The 15,422-nt window shown below is 40.3% G+C and overlaps 1 protein-coding gene across 3 annotated transcripts in view; it reads left to right on the forward strand.

Annotated features, from left to right (window-relative positions):
• AK5 (adenylate kinase 5) overlaps window positions 1-15,422 on the forward strand; it is a 265,354-nt gene that overhangs the window by 184,471 nt on the left and 65,461 nt on the right. The window lies entirely within an intron of this gene.

Consider the following 15,422-nt stretch of genomic DNA (forward strand, 5'->3'; position numbering starts at 1 on the left):
TTTGCTACATAGAATTTTAAGGTGGTAGAGTGGAGCCTGTATCAGAGGAGTAGGTGGCAATAGTGGGTGGTTTCTAGCACTGGATTTGAGCCCAAACCTATTTTATAACCTTAAATGGAGACATGACTTTTCTGAAGACATGGGTAAAATATTGTCTGCCTTGACAAAGTAAGAATGTAATAACACTTCATTTGGACAAGAATTTACTGTTTACAGAACACTTCTGATCATCACATTTCCTCTTAGCAACCACACTCCAGAGTGGCCATTGTTCTCTATGTGTTAGAACAAAACCTCCAGTTCATGCTCTGTGTAGAATCTCCAGTGATCTTTATAAAAACACAACACTGATTATGTCACATGCCAGCTTGCTGCCTTTCAGTGTGCTCCTGATTCTGCTGGGGAAAAAACCTGAGGCCCTACTGTGGCCCACGAGGCTCTGCTGAGTACCTTGTACACCCTCCTCCCAGATCTCCAAGTCCCAGACTCACAGACGTGCCTCAGCTTCTCCAAGGTGGGAACAGCACCTCCTTTGGACATTGGCAACAGCTGAGTGATCTTCCTGGGTCATTCTTGTCTTTACCCACCACCCACCTTCCTCTTCTCTTCCCTACTTGGCCAAAGAGTCCTCTCCCCCTCCCAGTCTGGATGAGAGCTCCTGTTTTAATTTTCCTAGGACCCTGCATTTTATATACATCCATTGTAATATGCATTTACTTATACGCCTAATATCAATCCCTTCAAGTAAACACCAAGCTCTGCAAGGACTGGAACCATGTTCCCCCAGCCCAAGCGCAGTTCCTGACAAGAGTAGGCCATCGGTGTTGAGTAAGGGCTTACTCACATTACCCAGAGCACACAGAGAAGACGGGACTCAAACCCAGTACTTTTCCTAACATTGCATTACAAGTAATTATGATGAAAATAGTCTCCATCATATAAAGCACCACATGAATATTAGACATTGAAATTTCAAGAAAACACAGTGGTTTCTGTGGGATGCGCGATGATATTACTTTGGATGTAGACATACAACATATAGTAACTCCTGCAATATGTACTAACATATACTTGCACAGAAAATAGCATCAAGTTTCCTCATTTATTCATTTATGGATGAGGCAAAGTAATCTCTAGAGTCCTGACTCGTGGGTTAAGGGTCAGTATTAAGGACACACCCCAGGAGAGGTGCAGGACAGGTCTTCTCAGTCACACCTTACGAATTCAGAGCAGTCTTCCCACCCCGAAGTTGCGAGACACCAAACTTTAAAGCATACTGGGAACATTCTGAAGTCCGGAATCAGTCCTTTGCGTCAGTGCCTCTGCATGTCTTTTCTGTATATGTACCACAATTAGAGAATTAATAGCCCTGAAGAGGAGTAAATATGGAGGAGATTATGCCAAGGATTTGACACATTTGTAATTTTAGAAAAATTTGTATTTTAGAAAAAAAATCAGGTATGGAATTACCATATGTGAACTAGACGATCTATAAAATCATCTAGTCCCCCGCCTCCAGAGCTTTAGTTTCCTTCCTTGTGAAATAGAGGCTCCTGATTCTTTCTCCACAGGGTTTCCGTGAACATATTCACAATGATGAGAATCCCTCTTTACACCCCTTCCACCTCTGTTTCATGTAGGGCCTGCTGCTCCATAATGAGTAGAACAAGAGCAGGGGAAGCACTCTGGGTATCCAAGGCCGATGACTTATAAATGTGATTTCATGAAACTGATGTTCAAAGGTAAAAAAATTTTGCAACAAAATATAATTATTTTATAGATCGTCTAGTTCACATATGGTAATTCCATACCTGATTTTTTTTCTAAAATACAAATTTTTCTAAAATTACGAATGTGTCAAATCCTTGGCATAATCTCCTCCATATTTACTCCTCTTCAGGGCTATTAATTCTCTAATTGTGGTACATATACAGAAAAGACATGCAGAGGCACTGACGCAAAGGACTGATTCCGGACTTCAGAATGTTCCCAGTATGCTTTAAAGTTTGGTGTCTCGCAACTTCGGGGTGGGAAGACTGTTCTGAATTCGTAAGGTGCGTCTGAGAAGACCTGTCCTGCACTCTCCTGGGGGCGAGCAATTTCATCCTGTATTTATAGTTTCCTTTTTTCCATACATCATCCATCCTCACCATCCCACCCTCATGGAAGTAGGAAAGGAATGGGGTTCCTCTGCTGCCAAACAGCAAATGAGGCAGAGCAGCAGTCACCTCTCCAGAATGTTTACACACAAGGTGTAAAGCACTGAGGTTGGCTCAGGGGCAGGGGACTTGGAGGACTGGCCTGAGGCCATGTTCACACAGCAAGTCCACACTTAATAAATGTAGTGCATGTTTATTCAGCCCGCCAGGGGTTACTGGGGTTGAGTGGTTGCAGCATCTGACGGGTACCACAGAGATGCATTTGCAAAACCTGTAAAGTTGATTTGCTTTTTTTTCCCCATATTTTCTTTATTTTCTATTCTGAATACTTAAAATGGGGGGTGGAGAATGATAAAAATTCACCTCAGGGCAGGCCCCTGTTGGCTCATATTGTAACTCTGTACAAATTAGAAAAATAACCCCCTCAGAGCACTCACATCTGTTGGGGACACACAGGTTGGTGAGATTCAGTTCCCACTCAGTCCCTTGACCAAGAATATTTGTGTGTTGCACAACTGCAAATCTGTACACTGCTGGCAGCTATGGCTGAGGGACAGGCCCCTGGCCTGGGACCATGGAGACAGGGCTGCCTTCTCTCAGTCCTGGGGATCCAGTCCTTCATTTTGAATGCCCCAGCTCTGAAGGGTAACTCTCATGTAGGCTTGTCTTATCTAAGCCTCTATTATTTCTCCTTCTGACTGTTGAATCTTTTCTCTGAATAGCATTAAGTATGAGGGACTTCTAGATGTAGAAAAGAGCAGACCAGATTCCTTGGCTCCTGTACCTGCTGCTGTTTTGGTGGTGGGTTGAATGTGTGCCTTTCCAGATGATGTAATTGTGCCTTTTAAACCTTCCTCAAATACTCTTTGCCAAAAGCTTTTCAAAAGGCAGAAAAATGTTTCTCTTTACCTCCTGTGGAGTTTTGTGCTAAGATTTTAAGACAAAGAGGAGACATAAAGGCTGGCTTCCAAGTACAGCATTTTTCCAGGAGGCCCACAGCCAGGCGAGGTCCCTCTAGAAACCACCCTGTTGCTGTTCTCTACATTGTCTTGGGGAAATTATAGCAGAGCTGAAACAGAAAGGGCAAAAGTCCTTGGGCTGAAGGATTTTCAAATGTCATTTCAAAATAAGAAATGCCATGTATTAGTTAAGTGCTGCTGTATCACTGTGTGGAACTTAGTGACCTAAAACAGCATCCATTTATTACTTCAGGTTGGACACTGGGTTGTACACTAGGTTGGACACTAGGGTTGACTGGGTGATTCCACTGATTAAGGCAAGGTTTGGCTGATCTCAGCTCACTCCACCTCCACCGTGTGATGGTCAGTTTTATGTGTCAACTTTGCTAAGCTATGTACCCAGTTATTTAATCAAATACTTACCTAGGTGTTGCTCTGAAGGTGTTTTGTAGATGTGACTAACATCTACAATTGGTTGATGTTAAGTACAGATAATCCTCCATAACCTGCGTGAGTCTCATCCAATCAGGTGAAACTCAGGTTCCCCAAGGAAGAGAGAATTCTGTGCCTTGCCATTGTCAGTTCCTGCCAGACATTCCAGCCTACCAACCTGCCCTATGGATTTCAGACTTGCCTAACTACGATTGTGCAATAAATCTCAGGTAGAAACACAGACGTGGACATGGACATAAATAGAGAGGTGGTTCTCTTTCTCTGATAGAACCCTACTTGGTTCATGTGGTCAGCTGCTGGGTCTTCCAGGGCCTCCATGGTCTGGGACGTCCTGCACTAGGATGACTCACACTTTGTTCCACATCATCTCTCATCTGTAAGCAGATGAGCTCATGTGTGTCCTCATGTCATTGGCAGGAGCCTGAATGAGGAAACAGAGGTGTGCAGGGCCCTTGAAGCAGGACTTTGGAATCAACACACCATCACCTCTTCTTCACTCCACTGACTGGCACAAGTTCAAGTACAGGGAAAATAGTCACCTTTAGACAAAAAGATCTGCAAAATGACAGTGCAGGGAGGGATGAAAATCCACCATCATGGTTGCCATCGCTCTACCACGGAGAGTTTGGTACAATGGTGCAGAAAAGGAAAGGTCAAAACTTTTTTTAAAACACCAATGTGCCTTTCCTTCTCTTTAAGGTAGGTAAACTGTACAGTGAAAAATTCACAGTTTTAATCCATTTCGTCCCTTCATCCCAGATGTAAAACATCTATGAAAACCTAAATATAACATGTAATATATAATGTAATTGTATAGCATAGAATTATATTAATAACAATTGTTTTACAGTAAAATAATTACAGTATGAATATATATATCTATCAATCAATATAATAAGATACAGGCTCCAGATTATGATTTCCAACCTATTTTAATGCACTTGTGTTGATTTCATTGAAATACTTGCAGAATTGAAAGCTTGGGGCTCAATGGGTTAATGTTCTCACTTCTAAGTGAAGAATAATAAAGCCTATGTTGTGCTATTAGCATGAGATAATAACAGAGCTGTGAAAGCATCTGTGTTAGCACCTGGCAAAATAATGAAAAAAAAAATGATGCTTTCCTCTGCCAGCAACCCTTGAGCACCTACTGCATGCAAGGAAAAACATGGCAAAATATACTGGAGGCACAGGACTGGAATAGGCATAAATAAAAACAACTTTGAATAGAAAATAATTATTTGACAAATAGTTTGGTCTCTGTCATGATTCCAATGCAGTTTTTCAATTTGCAAGAGAACATGTACCTTATGGATACCAATGCAATATAAATGCCATAATTCATCTTTATGATTTTGAATTTTCTTATTTTAAGGGTGTGTGTGTGTGTGTGTGTGTGTGTGTGTTTTAATAGAGGAACGGTTTCTAGGCTCCCAGCTCGGGAGGTTCTGCTCCATCAATAGCTGTCCCCATTGCTGTGTGCCTGTCAAGGTAGCACATCATGGTGGGAGCACATGACAGAGCACAGCCCCCTGTATCATGAACCAGGGAGAAAAAAAAAAAAGAGTTCAGGGTCCCACGGTGCCTTTCCAGGACATGCTGACAATGACCTAAAGACCTTGCACTAGGCCTCATTTCCTCCAAGTTCCACCAACTTCTGATAATGCCACCCTGAGGACCAAGCCTTTAACATGTGGGGCTTCTGGAAACACTCAAGTTCCAAACTATAGCAGACGACATTTTTTTTTTTTTTTTTGGAGGGGGGATTAAACCCAGGAGTGCTTAATTACTGAACCACATCTCCACCCTTTTTAAATATTTTATTTAGAGACAGGGTATCACTAGGTTGCTAAGGGCCTCATCCAAATTGCTGAGACTGGCTTTGAACTTGTGGTCCTCCTGAGCTGCTGGGATTACAGGTGTGTGCCACCATGCCCAGCTCAGACTACATTTCTTCATGGGGGAGTAAGAAGATTCTGGAAGAGCATGTGGGACCATAAATACTGTGATAGCCATTGTAGGGAAATACCAATATTAAACTTCATTGTAGCCCTCACAAGAAAAAAAGCAGGGCCCATCCCTTTGATTTTTTTTTATTATTATAATTATTAACACATACTAATTGTACAAATTAATGGGATTCACAATGATATTCACATACATGCATACATCATGCATTGATCATGTTATTCCCTTCTTCTACCTTTGTCCCCTCTCCCAATGCCCCCATACCTCTAGTATCCTTCTTAGTCCCTAGTAATCCCTGTTCTACTTTCAGGTCGTTCTTTCTTTTTTTTCTTTTTCCTTTTTTTTTTCCCCCAGTTTTTACATATGAGAGAGACCATGTAGTACTTGTTTTTCTGTGCCTAGCTGATTTCACCTAAAACAATTTCCTCCAGTTCCATCATTTTGCAGCAAATGACAGGATTTCCTTCTTCTTTATGGCTGAATAGTAGTCCTTGTGAATATATGACATATTTTCTCTATTCATTCATCTGTTGGCAAGCACCTAGGCTGATTCCATATCTTTGTTATTGTGAATAGCGCTGTAGTATACCTGGGCATGGAGGTACCTCTTTAGTATGCTGACTTCATTTCTTTATAAAAATACCCAAGGAATAGCTGGATCACATTGTAGTTCTATTTTTAGTTTCTTAAAGACTTTTCATACTGCTTTCCACAGTGGCTGTACTAATTTACATTTCTACCCACAAAGTATAAGGATATCTTTTATTCTACATCCTCATAAGCATTTGTTATTTGGGGAGTTTTGTTTGTGTTTTTATTTTTATTTGAAAATAGACATTTTGATTGGGGCAAAGAGGGCATCTCCTTGGTCTTTTGGCGGTGCTGGGGATTGAACCCAGAGCCTTGTGCTTGTGAGGCAGGCACTCTACCAACTGAGCCACATCCCCAGCTCTCCTTGTATTCTTGATTTGCATTTTCCATGATGGCTAATAATTTGAGCGTTTTTTCATATATTTATTAGGCATTTGTATTTCTTCTTTTTTTTTTTTTTTTTTTTTTTTTTTTTTTTTTTTTTTTTTTGCGGTGCTAGAGATTGAACCCAGGGCTTTGTGCTTGCAAGGCAAGCACTCTACCAACTGAGCTATATCCCCAGCCCTGTATTTCTTCTTTTGAGAAGTGTTTATTCAGATAATTTTCCCATTTTTATTTGGATTACTTGATTTTGGTTTTGTTTGTTTGTTTTTAGTTCTTTATATATATGGGATATTAACTCTGTCAGATGAATAGCTGGCAAATATTCTCTCTAATTCTGTAGATTATCTCTTCACTTTGTTGATTGTTTCCTTTTCTGTAAGGAAACTTTTTAAGTGGATGAAATCTCATTTGTCAATTTTTGAGTCCTATCCAGAAAATCATTGCCTGTTCCAATATCTTGAAGTGTTTCCCCTATATTTTTCTATAGTAGTTTCAGAGTTTCAGGTCTTACATTAATGTCTTTGACAGATTCTTTTTTTTTTCTTTTTTTTTTTTTTGCGGTACTGAGGATCAAACTCAGGGCCTTGTGCTTGCAAGGCAAGCACTCTACCAGCTGAGCTATCTCCCCAGCCCAGATTCTTAATTGATTTTTGTACAGATACAAAAATAAGAGATGGGGGGGTCACATTTCAATCTTCTTCATGTGAATATTGAATTTTCCCTACACCATTTGTTAAAGAGACTGTTCTTTCTCCAATGTGCATTTTGGCACCTTTGTCAACAATCGTGGGTTTATATCTGGGTTCTCTATTCTGTTTCTTTTACCTGTGTTCTATCTTTATGCCAATACCATGCTGTTTTTGTTACTATGACTCTGCAGTATGCCTTGAAATCAGATATTGTGATGCCTCTAGCTTTACCATTTTTGCTTAAGATTGTTTTAGCTATTTTGTGCTTCCACATGAATTTTATAATTTTTTTTCTGATTCAGTGAAAAATGTCATTGGTTTTTTTGATGAGGATTGCTTGAATCTGTACATGGCTTTGGATAGTATAGACATTTTAACATCCATTTTTCCAATCCTTGAACATGGGAGGTCTTTCCACCATTAAATGTCTTTAATTTCTTTCTTTGGTGTTTTGTAATTTTCACTTCCTTAGCGAAGTTTATTCCTAGGGGTGGGTGTGTTGGCGGGGGTGAGTCTATTAAGAATGGGATAGCGTTCATGATTTTAATCTCAACAAACTATTATTTGTATATGGAAAAGACACTGATTTTTGTAGTCTGACTTTATATCCTACTACTCCATTGAATTCATTATGACTTCTAATAGTCTTCTGGTAGAGTATTCAGATTGTTCTAGGTAAAGAGGCATATCATCTATACTTGCACTATCATTTACCCAAGAAAGGATTTGGCAATTGTGGGTAGGTTCAACAGGGGTCAGTGACCTTGCTTGAACTTGCAAGTAACCTAACTAAAAATGTTGTAAACGATTAAAAATGCTTTCTCCCTTAACCACAGTCCAAAGGTAGATAGATGGTCCCCGGGTTAGCCCAACAGTAACACAGGGTTACACACAGCCCAGGTTGCTTCCCTCTTTACCATCTCCCCTCCTCAGTGCATAAGGCAATGGCTCCCTTCATGGAAGCAAGGTGATGGTGGCTCCAAACATGGCATCTCCCACATCCACTTACAAAACTTAGAAGGGGAGAGTGAGGCTGATTCTCCTCATTCATGTCTCTCTTTTTAAATAGGGAAATTTTCTTTCTTTCAAAGCTCCCCAAAAGATTACTTTTCACATCCTCTTGGCCAATCTATAGATTGTTTCTAGTGGAAAGAACCCTTCCTCTAACTTGCCTCTTTGATTCCCAAGTTCATCCTGAATGCCATCTTTAGTACCTCTTTAGCTCAAGGCCCAATGGCCACTAATTAACACTGTTCCACTCTCACTCAACCTCACCCTCTCAATCTCAAGGAATTGAAAACAGACATTCAAGTGGAGGAATGAGGAAAGGGGGAGACACAGAGGCAAGGTTTGAGCTGGATTGTATATTTAGGAGTGGTCTGCGGAGAGGTGGAAAGCTATTCACTACGTGTATGATGGTGATAATCATGAATCCATTCAGACTGCACAGAAGGCATTCGGGTGCGCCCATGGTGAGCTGGGGAGTCAGAGAGAAGAGAAATCGAGGAGGGGTTGTGAGAGTCCTTCAGTCCTGTATTTGCTCCTCTCATCCAGACCCATCTCCTCTCTTGCTCTTCTTTTTTAAAGAAAGTTGGTGAGAGAAGGATCCCTGGGTGATGTTTTGCTTCTTGAAAAACACATAAACAGGGCTGGAGTTGTGGCTCAGTGGGAGAGTGCTCACTTAGCACATGGGTTTGATCCTCAGCACCGCATACAAAAAAATAAAATGAAGGTATTGTGTCCATCTACAACTAAAAATACTTTTTAAAAAAATGAACACACGTGGAACATGTTTCATTCTAACAATCTGATTTCCCATTTTTCTAAGAGCATATATATATATATATATATATATATATATATATATATGTCCAAAAAAGTACTAGAAACAAGCCTTATAATTCCCAATGATTAAAACTAAGCTTTGCCATTTTATATCTGTTCTACAATGAAATAAATGTCAAGTCACTCTCCCTGGAAGCTTCTAGTCAGATGTGACTTTATGACCAACATTAACTTTAAATGGGAAGAAATCAGAATGGGAACTTAACCTCTTCCCTTAAACAACCAGCCTCACAAGGCTCTTCTTGACCATGCTGCCACATGTGGTAGACAAGGACAAGATAAAAGTGTTCCTTTCCTGATCTCCTAGCAGAGAGTCAAGTTGACACATATTTGAGATGGTGAAACAGGAATTCATAGGAAAACAGTGAGGTATTTTTTTTCTTTAAAATTTCTGATTACAGACACCAACATTTCAATTTATACATAAAAGAAGAAAACTGCCTTTTCTAGAGAACTAGGTCTGTAAACCACTGTTTAAAGCAGCTCATGTGGAGAACCTACAATTTAATACAACTGAAGAAAGGTTAGCCTAGCATCTACTCTATTCTTCATCCCTGTTTACTCAATTATACAAGTACTTCCACAGCAAGCAGACCTCTAATCATGTCTACTTCAGTGAATGAGAAATGGGACTTGCTGCAGAATAAATTCTTGGGTGTAACAAAATTATATACCACTTCCCATACATTTTTTTTTCAGATTTCCCATTACTTTAAATGAAAACATGCTCTGAAAAGAACTATAACAACACTCAAAACATTCTTCAAGAGCCAGTCTCCTCCCTTCTGATAAAATGGAGTTATGTTTTTATTTTCCAATATTCTCCTGCTAAAGACCCAAGAGACTTCAAAAACCTCATTCACAGCTGACCAGTAAAACTTGAAAATTTCATTCTCAAATCATATGATAAGCGTGACTTGGCTTTGGTTCCTCTTCCCCTATTAGCAAATGAATCGTCCTTCATTTCTATGAAATGACACTATGAGTGTTTATGGTTCTTCCCCATGGGAGCTTCACACTCCTCTCTGTCATCTCAGTCCACTGAGGAGCTGCAGTAGGAAGGCAGAAGGCAGGCCTGCCACTCAGGGAAACTAATCAACCTGCTGGCCTCCTGTGTAAGCCCATATCAGCCTTCTGAAACCCACGGCTTCCTTGTCTGAAACATGGAGAACATCAAACCTGCCTATCTACTAGTGTTTCCTGAGATCAGACTCATGTTCAAATCACTCTCAGTACCACCTAAGTAACAGTTCCAGTCATCATTCATAAAACTGTTCATGTGTGAGGTGTTTCAGTGGATTTTTTTAAACAGGCATAATGGAAAGAATTCAAAAAATTCAATTTCTGTTTGCAAAAATAGGAATATGGCATGGTCTCCTTTTGTTTTGGTTTGTCTTCAGCATTATTCTGTCAAGATTCTGCTCCTTGAGGAAATGGACCCTTATAAGAACTACTGAACATGTTCAGTACTAGCCCATCCCCACTGCCCTACTGTTACTGATAACCAAAGACAAGTCGCTAGACCAATCTAAATGGAAATCTAGGAAAATCTTCATGTGCTAGCATTTTGTGGTTCATGATTTTTCAGAATCTGTGCTCTCTGCATGGTGCTAGTTGAAGTAAGAAAAGACATTGTCTCAAAAACTAGGGAATGTGTTTGAAATCCCTTTTTTTTTTAATGTTTTTGTTATATTTTGTTTTTCCTTTTGAAGGTGTTATCAGTGCTCAGTATCAGAAGAAAAAAGCAATCTTTTGTTGCTTTTGGTTTTGTTTTATTTCTTTTGCAGCATTTGTGAATTTTAGGGCAAGAAATTAGTCTTAGTTGTAACATTTTGTTGTCAAATAAGACTCTTTCTTGTGACGCCATTGGAGGCCCATGAAACACAAACTCTAATGCAGAGAAGGTTCTGTGAACAGGAAAGAAGCCCCCAGATGACCTACTATTTCCTTCTTCCCAGGGGAACTTTATGTGGTTCCCTGAAAGCATTTTTAAAAATCAAAGCTATCTAAATAAGGAAGGACAGCAGGCATATCTAAACTTATAATTCCCCACCTCTGAACACATTAAGAGACTCCTCAGAGACTGTAATGGTTACTATCATATCAGAATGAGAGCTGAACTCCACCGCCCCCTCCTGGGATGTGGGAAGAGAAGACACATCCCATCCGGTGGCTCCTTACAACTCCAGGTACCCCATTCCTCATCCACAGGACTCTGATGAGGATCAAGTGAGATCACATCTGCAAATACCTTTTCAGGGATGCAAAGCACTATTTTAAATGTCAGCTTCTTATTATGATGTAATCTGCTTGTGGCAATACCATGTGACATTGGTCCTTTAATGAGAAGCACCCACTATGCTGTGATCAAAGCAGGTCGATAAACAGTTCATTACCAAACCAAGGTTCACTCGTTGTCCCACAGAAAAACTAATGTCTGAGAGAAGAGTGTTACAGAGAAAGATTTTATTCTGTGTTCAAAAAACAGAGAAATAGGAGCCCATGCTCGCAAATCAGCCTCTCAACTCCAAGGGGCTTGAGTTACAGATAGATATAGGATTATGATGAGGGGGAAAGAGAGGCTAATGGGAAAATATTCATGTCTTTTCTGGGAATAGGCAAAACTCTTCCAGAAAAACAGATGTCACCTCATTTTACTCCTTTCATGGTCAGGTGTCTCTGGGCCAGTGATTGGTAGGTGTCTTTGACCTTGAAAGTAGAGGATAAAGGCTAAGCAAGTCTAGGTCAAATCAACCCTATATTATATATAGTTCAGGACAAAACATTTCCCATATGATTAACATGTCTTCATGCAAAGTTGAGCAGAATCTGACCCAAAGTTTAAGGCAGCAGAAGAGACACAATATGAAGACAAAGATGGCAAACCTTTCATCCCATTCCAGTCACCTATCAGACATCTGCAGGGTCAAGTGAAGAGTCAGTGTTTGGGGCAAAAGTCGCCTTCAGGTACCTGAAGAGTAACCTAGACAACTGTTATCATCAGAGGCATTGCCTACAGAAAGGTTCATGGGAGACGAATATGTATTGCCAGCTGTGTGACCTTCAATATTAGTGATTTTTAAGTCAACTAAGAGCAAGTGAAGCTACAGGGTCTATTTAGCCTTCTTCTCAATAACAGTTTCTTAAAATTGGTGAACTTATCTGTGTTTCTAAGTAGTTCTGTTTTGTCCTCCTCCACATAAAATTCTGTAATTCAAGGAATTGTTAAGTGACCAGACTTCCATATCTTCAGATAGAGATGATAAGCACTCTGCTTCCTAAGGAAAACACATATACACCAATTACCTACCTCTCCAAACAGCTCATAACCAGAATCCAGCTTTGCAGAAATGGTTTCTTGCCGGCACATCCACACAGGGAAATAAAGTTGAATGTGAATTGCTTTTGCTCTCCTTGTGGCTCTGGGTTAACTAAAGAATGAGGGATAGGGTCAAAATCTGAGGTCCAAATCTGCAGCTTCCTCATAAAGTCACTAATTCCACCTTGAGGTTCTGAATGTGCCCTTTTAATCAGATTCTACATCTCTTCCCCCACAAGTAACGGACATGTTACCCAATATACAGCGTCGAAAAGATGCAGCCAGCTGAATTGCTTAGCACTTTTGCAGCAGTTTGCCACCTGATGTTATTGCATAATTGCTGTCTGTGTCCTGGCTCCATACTTGAGTCCTAAATGGCACTTACATAGAATCTGTGCCTATATTCATACTCTATCAGTTCAGAAGAATTAGTATCCCACTCCATGCCACCCTAAACTAGAAAATTCAGCTTTGTCTCGTTGTACCCACAAAGTCTAACTCTGTAATGCATACTTCAGAAGACCAAAGACCTGAAGCGTAAAAGGCTAGACGTACCGTTTGCATAAGAAGAGGCTATTGCACAGAGAAGCATCCACAACTTTCAGTAGAAATCGGTGGCCCAAGCACTGTGATTTCTGTAGTAATACCTCACTGAAGATGAAGCTGTAAAGCAACTGGGCACAAACACCTTATTGGATGTGTCCTGAATAAGACTATATCTTTCCTCCATGTCCAGCTGACATTCTGAAATTAATGTCTCTCATTCAGAATACACCTAGCATTTAAAAAAAGAAGAAGAAGAAAAGAACAGATGTAGTGTTTCCAGGGGCAGTTTGGCTTATTTTTTTTTTTACCAAAATCAGAAGTGTTTGCCATTCACCCCTCTTTTGTATGCATATCAGTTGTGTTCACGATGCCTAGTTGATTTTATTTGCAGAAGATTCACACTGCAATCATAGGTGAATGAAGAGTCACTGGGAAATAATACCCTCCAATCAAATACCCCATTCACCTGAGCCTTCATGCTAGTGCACCACATTCCTAAGAACTAATGACAGTTACATTTATGCTCTAGAAACCTATTTATTATCAATGAATTAAAAGAAATAAAGCTATGGTTCATTCAAAGAATGTGGGCAACTGGAATAGAAGGCTGTGAGTAAGAGCTTTGGATAAAAACAGGTCAGACACCAGAAGCCAGATAGAGGTGAGGTAGGTCCTTTATAATATGGTACCTTGTTTTAAAGAATTCTGATTAACCTTGTTCAAACTCCCAAGACAAGATACCATGTACAAGAAAAATAAGATACAGCTTAACCTGTACAGTGGGTGTAATCTGATAATCTAACAATTATATTAAAAAGTGAGGGACCGGACTCAGTGTTTTCCTCTGAACACTACCTGGATATATTCAACAGCTGTTTAACAAGCAACAGACAGGTTCTGATTAAATAATCTTTTTCTAGCCAATATTATTGAGCCTCTTACTGTGCAGCTGCATCTTAGACAAACATATTAATTGCCTTAAATAGGTCCCTGAGGTAGGTCATCTTTCCCAGAAGCAGTGCCTGGGACAGACATTTTTGTGCAAGTGTGCCATTAGTTTGTGCTCTCAGGAGAGGGGAAGGAGAAGCAGGATTCCGCAGGGGTACGAGCTAAGCAAAGGTGTGGTCCTGGCATCTTTCCTCAGGGATCCCTGGAACACAGCTTGCACCATGGAGTCATCCCAGCTTGAGGCAGGGGCCATATTTCTGTGAGCTCTTGGCAGCAGGAGGGGAGGGGTGCTGCAGCCAGGGGCCAGGAGAGAATGGGACACCAGCAGCCTCCACTATGGCAGCTCTAAGACTAAATCTATAGCAGCCAAATAAGGGAGTAAGAGGTATGGTTCTCATTCCACCCCTGACCTCACCACGAACATGATGGTATGGCATGGGCCTCTCACATGGCCTCTCTAAACATCAGTTTCCTCATCTGTAAAATGGGAGATGGGAAAAGTGGGCAGAGTGGGGTTGATTAGATGGACCCTACATTCCCACTTTGAAGAGCAATGATTTCAACAAAGGGACTGGTGGGGAGGCTTACTGAGGAGTGATGATGTTCTTTCCATTCCTGGAAGAGAATTAATTGATGTAAATGTGTCCCCGAATGACTGCTCCATTAAAAGCTCTTCTCTACCTGGAATAGCTGGGGAAACACGGGCAAATCTAAGAAGACAAGCAGTAAAGCTACCCCGAAGGCATACGTACTAAAAAGGACGGCGAGGCTCTGACTTTAAACAAAGTGCTTTCATGGCAGTTTACCTCAAGGGAGCATTAATGCAACCAGGCAGCCTCATTTAACTGACTCCCACATCAAAGTGAATTAGAGGCAAGAGACTGGGATAAAGTGCCAGCGACAGGCTGTCCCCGCAAAAGGGTATATCCTCTGTGGAGAGCAGCTGGGCAAAAATTTATCAAAATTTTAAATGCATTTGTTCTGTGATCACAGAGTCCTCCCTCTTGGAATTTATCCTACAGCATTAAGCTTGTGAAATGACATTCATATGATTTTATTCACTGGGCCACTTTGACAAAAGTAGTCAAAGATTGAAAACAATTCAATAGCCCATCAATAAAGGGCTAGATTAAAAAAATGACAACAATGTGGCACCAACCATAAAATAGAATACTGTGTAATCCAGAACATTCTCTACTGAGAACGTTCTATATTGACATGGACAGTTATCAAGAATATATCAATTAGTGAAAAAGTATGTGGAAGAACAGTGTGTTATAGAAGATGTGATAGTATTATGTCATATCCATGTGTAATTATAGTATGCTTCTTTTACATAAGAAATAGAAGTCATCAGAATACATATATTTATATCAAGCATATCCCTGGCTATCTAGAAGTTGGTTTTTGTGTACTTAGAAAGAAACTTCTGCATGTCATTACCTATAAGGGATGAGGAAGTGGGACAATAAGACAGATGAAGAGATAGGTAGGAATGAGAAAGCTTTCTGAAATTTTTCCCCAAACACATTGAACTACTCTATAAAGAAAATGGAGCATC

This window comes from Sciurus vulgaris (assembly GCF_902686455.1).
Source record: "Sciurus vulgaris genome assembly, chromosome: 1".
NCBI classification, from domain to species: Eukaryota; Metazoa; Chordata; class Mammalia; order Rodentia; family Sciuridae; genus Sciurus; species Sciurus vulgaris.